Raw genomic sequence first — 7,085 nt, 5'->3', positions numbered from 1 at the left:
AGTGTGAAGAAAGTGATATGGATCAACAGTGTGTGTTGATCCAATATAGTATGGATCAACTGGGACAGTTGACATGAAGTGGATGGATCAACAAGAGTTGTTGATCCATGGTGCGGTATTTAGAAGTTTACTTAGTTTGCAAGTATTACTGGTTTTAAGAATTTGTTTACGTGAGAATTGTCTAGAAGTTTCTTGTTAGAATTTGTTTTTTATTAGGAAAGTGTTTTTACTTGAGAGTCAAGTTTGTGAGTCATATAAATAGGCTGTTGAGCCATGAGACGAAACACATCAATTGAAGAGAGTTTGTTTGAGTTAAGTTTTGTGTTATTTCATTAAGTCTTTGATATCAGATTTTCTACATCTGGTATCAGAGCCAGGGTATCAGGTTCTAGGACTGTGGGTATGAGAAGGTAAGTTGAAGAAGATGACAAGTTTAAGTTAAATCAAGGTGCCGGTGTTTGAAGGTAAAAACTTTGAACACTGGAGGTTGCAGATGGAGAATATATTCATATTCCAAGAGGTTTGGGATATTGTGAAGGATGGTTATGTAGAACCAGCAGAAGGAGTTGTACTTGAAGGAGCTGCGCAAACTCAATTAACTGAAAACAGAAAGAAGAATTCTAAAGATACATATATTCTTCATTAGGGCATTCATGAATCTCTCATGGACAGAGTTATCTATATCAAGCAAGTTAAAGCAGCATGGGATGGTTTGGTTAGCTATTATACAGGTTCTGACAAAGTTAAGAAGGTTAGGTTACAAACTTTGAAAAGAAAATATGAACTGCTGCAGATGGAGACAATTGAAACAATATCAGATTTTTTCTCAAAAACACTGAATCTTGTCGATGAGATGAAGGCCAATGGTGATACTGTAGAAGATTCAACAGTTGTAGAGAAGATTTTAAGAAGCTTGCCTGAAAAATTTGAGTCAAAAGTTACTGCTATAGAAGAATGCAACACAGTTGCAACAATGACTCTTAATGAGTTGTTGGGTTCATTACAAGCTTATGAACAGAGGTTGTTGGAGAAGACAGTTGCTGCAAAACAAGTTGAAGAAGCTCTTCAAAGTCAAGTTAGCTGGAGAAATAATCAAGGAAAACCTAATGATGGAGGTTTTCAAGGAGGATACAATAATATAACGAGATCAAATAATGGAAGTTATAGGAAGTCATTTGATAGATCAAAAATACAGTGTTATAACTGTGGAGATTTTGGACACATTGCTACTGAATGTCCAAAACCTAGAAAGACAATTGCTAATAACTACAAAGCAAATTTCAAAGTTAATATTGCGGAAAGTCAAGAAGAAGATGAAGAAGAAAAGAAAGATGAAAATATGTTGTTGGCTTGTCATACACCTGAAGAACAACCTCAACATAAGTGGTATCTAGATACATGTTGCAGTAATCATATGAGTGGAAGAAAAGATTTGTTTGATAATCTTGATGAATCAGTACGATCAACTATGAAGTTTGGAAACAATTCTACCATTCCAGTTATGGGAAAAGGAAGGATTGGAATTGTTCTGAAAAATGATGCAAAAACATATATTATGGATGTGTTTTATGTACCAGGTTTGCATCAAAATCTTTTGAGTATGGGTCAATTGTCTGAAAGAGGTTATTCTATGAACATCTTTAATGGTGTTTGTACAATTCGAGATCGTTTTAGAAGACTTATTACAAGAGTGCAGATGACTAAGAATAGAATGTTTCCTTTGAATATTCAGTATCAAAAGGAAAGCTGTTATAGTAGCAGTGTTCATGATGATTCTTGGTTATCGCATAAAAGGACGGGACATGGAAACTTTAACAGTTTGCAAACTTTAGCAAAGAAGGAGATGGTGTCAGGCTTACCCTTTATTGAGGTACCAGAATCAAGATGTGAAAATTGCATCTTTGGCAAGCAGCACAGAGATCCATTCCCAGTCAACAAAGCTAGAAGAGCTGATCAACAATTGGAGATTGTTCATAGTGATCTGTGTGGTCCTATTGAAGTAACTTCACATGGAGGTAATAATTATTTTATAACTTTCATTGATGATTTTAGTAGAAAAACATGGGTTTATTTGCTTAAACAAAAGAGTGATGCATTTCAAGCTTTTAGAAGTTTCAAAGCTTATGCTGAGAGACAAATTGGTAAGAGTATCAAGATCTTGAGAACTGATAGAGGTAAAGAATATATTGTTGTTGACAAGTTTATAGAAGAGCATGGCATTCAACAACAACTAACTGCAAGATATACACCACAACAGAATGGAGTTGCAGAGAGGAAGAATGGAACCATAATGGAGATGGCAAGAACTATAAGAAGAACAAAAGATTTACCAAAAAGTTTTTGGGGTTATGCAGTTGACAAAGCTGTGTATTTACTCAATAGATGTCCTACAAATAGTTTGAACAACATAACACCAGAAGAATCTTGGATAGGTGTAAGACCAAGTGTAAGACATCTGAAATTTTTTGGGTGTATTGCATATGCACATGTACCCAAAGAACTGAGAAAGAAATTGGATGACAAGAGTGAGAAGTGTATACTTGTTGGTTATAGTTCAGTAACCAAAGGATATAAATTATACAACCCAGAAGCAGGAAAAGTGTTTACAAGTAGAGATGTGATCTTTGATGAAGATTCAAAATGGAACTGGGATAATGGATCAACAACTAATGTTGATCCACATAACAATGGATCAACAAGGGATGTTGATCCACATAATATTGGATCAACAAGGAATGTTGATCCACCTGTTGCTGTTAGAACAGTTCCAATTACAGTGTAGGAAGAAGTGCAAGATCAAGACAATGTTGAAGAACAACATGAAGAAGCAAGAAATGAAGCAATAACACAACAAGAAAATACAAGACCAAGAAAAAAAAATATCATACCTGCTAGGTTGAATGATTATATTGTATCAAGAGATGATGAAGATACTGATGATGAAGTAGTGAATTTTGCACTATTTGGAGATTGTGATCCTGTAACTTATGAAGAAGCATCAAAAGAACAAGATTGGATTCAAGCTATGAATGAAGAACTGAAGTCAACTGAGAAGAATGATACATGGGAATTAACAGAACTTCCACCAGGGAAGAAACCCATAGGTGTTAAATGGGTTTATAAAACAAAATAAAAGTCAAATGGTGAAGTGGATAGAAAGAAAGCAAGGTTAGTTGCTAAGGGATATAGACAAAGACAAGGAGTAGATTACTCAGAAGTATTTGCACCAGTTGCAAGATTACACACAGTGAGAATGATAATTGCATTAGCTGCACAAAAGGAGTGGAAGATTTTCCAGATGGATGTGAAGTCAGCATTTTTGAATGGAGTATTGGAAGAAGAAGTTTATATTGAGCAACCATCTGGTTACATTATGGAGGGGAAGGAGAATGAAGTATACAAGCTAAACAAAGCTTTGTATGGTTTGAAACAAGCACCAAGAGCTTGGTATACAAGAATAGATTCCTATTTCATTAAGAAAGGATTTACAAGATGTCCACATGAGCATACTTTGTATTTGAAAGTTGATACTCTTGGCAATTCACATCATAGTGTGTTTATACGTGGATGATCTTATATTTACTGGAAATAAAAGTTCTGAGATGATTAATGAATTCAGGGAGGATATGGTGAAGGAGTTTGAGATGACAGATCTTGGTTTAATGTCATATTTTCTTGGCATAGAGGTACAACAAACTGAAAAAGGAATTTTCATCAATTAGCAAAGATATGCAGAAGGAATACTAAAGCGTTTCAAGATGGATAATTGTAATCCAATCTTAACACCAGTAGAAGAGAGATTGAAGTTGACAAGATAAGGCTTAGGAGAACTTGTGAACTCAACAGACTTTAAAGGTCTTGTTGGATGTCTTAGATATCTGACTGCTACAAGACCTGACATTATGTATGCAGTTGGATTGGTTAGCAGATTTATGGAAGAACCCAGAAAATCACATTTACAAGCTGCAAAACGTATTCTGAGATATGTCAGAGGTACAACCAGTATGGGAATTCTCTATAATGTTTCAGAAGATCCAAAACTAGTTGGTTTTACTGATAACGATTGGGCTGGTGATACAGAAGGAAGAAGAAACACATCAGGTTATGGATTTCAGTTAAGAACTGGTTTTTTCTCTTGGTCATCAAAGAAACAACAAGTTGTTACATTATCTACAACAGAATCTGAGTATATAGCTGCTAGCAACTGTGCTACACAAGCTGTATGGCTAAGAATGATGCTGAAGTCATTGTTTCAAGAACAGAAGACACCAACAATAATAGTTTGTGACAACAAGTCTACAATTTCATTAACTAAGAATCCAGTGCTTCATGGAAGGAGTAAGCACATTGATATTAAGTATCATTACATTAGAGATCTTGTCAGTAACAAGGAGATAGATGTGGAGTTTGTTGAGAGTGAAAAGCAAGTAGCAGATATTTTCACCAAGTCTTTGAAATCTAACACTTTCATTTACTTGCGTGGAAAGTTGGGAACAATTAGCAAAGAGAATCTTGGTTTAAGGGAGGATGTTGAGAAGTAAACCAAGATACTATGAAAAAGATAGAAGGGATCAACAATGTGTGTTGATACAGTGTGAAGAAAGTGATATGGATCAACAGTGTGTGTTGATCCAGTATAGTATGGATCAACTGGGACAGTTGACATGAAGTGGATGGATCAACAAGAGTTGTTGATCCATGGTACGGTATTTAGAAGTTTACTTGGGTTGCAAGTATTACTGGTTTTAAGAATTTGTTTACGTGAGAATTGTCTAGAAGTTTCTTGTTAGAATTTGTTTTTGATTAGGAAAGTCTTTTTACTTGAGAGTCAAGTTTGTGAGTCATATAAATAGGCTGTTGAGCCATGAGACGAAACACATCAATTGAAGAGAGTTTGTTTGAGTTAAGATGTGTAATCGATCCTTGTAGTAGGTTAACAAGTTTTAGTAATTGGTGTAACCGATCCTATAACTTGTGCAACCGATCACAAGTAATACCATGAGAAAGTGGTAACCGATCCTGGTACTTAGTTAGCCATTTTATGGAAACTAGTGTAACCGATCCTAGTAGCCACTTGGAGGTAGAACCAAACTTTATGTTTGGTAGAACCGTTAAACCCATGAATGGTGATTGAATGTTTTTAATCAATCACGTAGTTCTTGGAAATCGGATGAACCAATTCTAAACTCGTTTGGAAGTGTGTAAAATCGGTTCCAAGATTGTAAATATGAAAAAGGATTTACAAAGTAAAGATGTCGACATACTTTGAACATGTGCAGTAATTCTTATCTATTATTGTTTTAAGATATTCCTTAATAACTAAAGGAGAATCCAGGATCGAAATAAATTGAGAATCTTTTAAATAAGGTTTTTAATTTTATATGCTTTTAATTTCCAGCAATTAAATGAATATCTTTAGAAAATAAAAATTGGTAATGTACATTTACTAATTGGAGATTTTCTACTGAGATTTCGGTCAATATTTAGACAGAGCATTTCCAGGAATTATGAAAACCGATTTTGGCTTTATTGCATATCTTTAAGAATATCCGATTTTGGAAATCCCTTGGTGTCCAAACTTCCTTGGTCTATAAATATTGAAGTTTGCATTTCGAGAAAACTAATCCTCAGAGCCAGAAAAACTACCTAGTTGTGTTGTTACTGGTGGAGTCGTCTATTCAGAGAGGAAAGTACCCTATTAGGCGAAATCTCTTACAACCGCTCGTTTTAAAGACTTATTTGTGATTGAGAAGCTCTACGAGTACCGTTGGTGGGAAACTAGATAATTGCAGTTTATTATTAGTTTTCGATTGATTTGATTGAATAACGGTTGTTGAACTTTGATTGCACATAGTTTGTTTATGCTTGAGAATCTTCTCTTCTGATATAAGATTCACTCAAACTAGATCGAAGTATCGACGAGGATCTTTAGACTGTTTGTAGATCTAAAGACGTCTTGTGATAATCAATCGTTAACAGACTCTGTTATGTGTGTGATTGATCACAAGAGATTCAAGTTGTTTGTGTGCAGGTGTTTATTGAAGATCTAAGAAGATTTGAAGACAAAGAAGATTTCTTATTTGAGTTCATAATCTTTGGTGTGCACAAAACTTGATCGGCTGGGGATCCAACTATAATAAGTTTATCATTTGATAGATTGGATTGATTAGTTGCGTAGATCGACATCAATACATTTCTTTGTGATTCATAGTATTGATTGCATAGTCTAAACAATTACTTTTTTAGTTGCTGAATAGATTGATCTAAGAACCCGACAAAGGAGTTTATTAGTTAAACGAAAGAGCCTTTTGTCAAACTCATATCACGTTGTTTGAAAAGAGTTGTTACCGAACAGATTTTTTGTTCCTTTACTGTTTGGAATACGAACCAAAGGAAATGTTCCAAGTGCGTGACTTATTGCAAGTTGGAGGTTCAGGGATACTGAGAGAACTAGGTGAACTATAAGTTTAGTTGTTTGGTCTCAAATATATGAAGTTGGTTTAGATTTTGTATAGCTGCTAAATTCTGAGAGTATTCAATTCTGGACAAGGTCCCGGAGTTTTCTGCATTTGCGGTTTCCTCGTTAACAAAATATTGTTGTGTCTTTTACTTTTCTATTTCCGCAATTATAATTGATTTATTATAATTAGAAGTAAATTACATAAACGTTAATTCCTAATTACTTGATAGCAATCATATAGTGTTTGGTTAAGTCCGAACCTATTATCAAGTAATCATACTTCGTTGTTGTGTTGTCTCGATCTTGTATCCATAATCAATCACGCAAGTTATCTTGTTATCGTATTGTCTCGATCTCGTGTCCATAGATGATCACACGAAGTGTGAAACCGATTCGTTGTATTGTCTCGACTCAGTCCATAGACAATCACTTTCGGAGAAAGGACTTATAGGTGGGAAAGTTTTAGATTGAGGTATATTTGGATACCCTCGTCTTTTCACTATAAAAGGGGAACCTCAAACAACTGGGATCTTTGAATCCCGACACTACTTCTTTGTGTGTCCTAGTTGTAAAACTAGAGTCGTCCTCTTTCTAAAACCCTTATAGGTTTTAGCGACTAAAAAGA

Source organism: Papaver somniferum, chromosome 7 (genome assembly GCF_003573695.1).
Source record: "Papaver somniferum cultivar HN1 chromosome 7, ASM357369v1, whole genome shotgun sequence".
Lineage (NCBI taxonomy): Eukaryota > Viridiplantae > Streptophyta > Magnoliopsida > Ranunculales > Papaveraceae > Papaver > Papaver somniferum.
The sequence above is the reverse complement of the archived record's forward strand: the minus strand, read 5'-3'. Positions refer to the sequence as shown.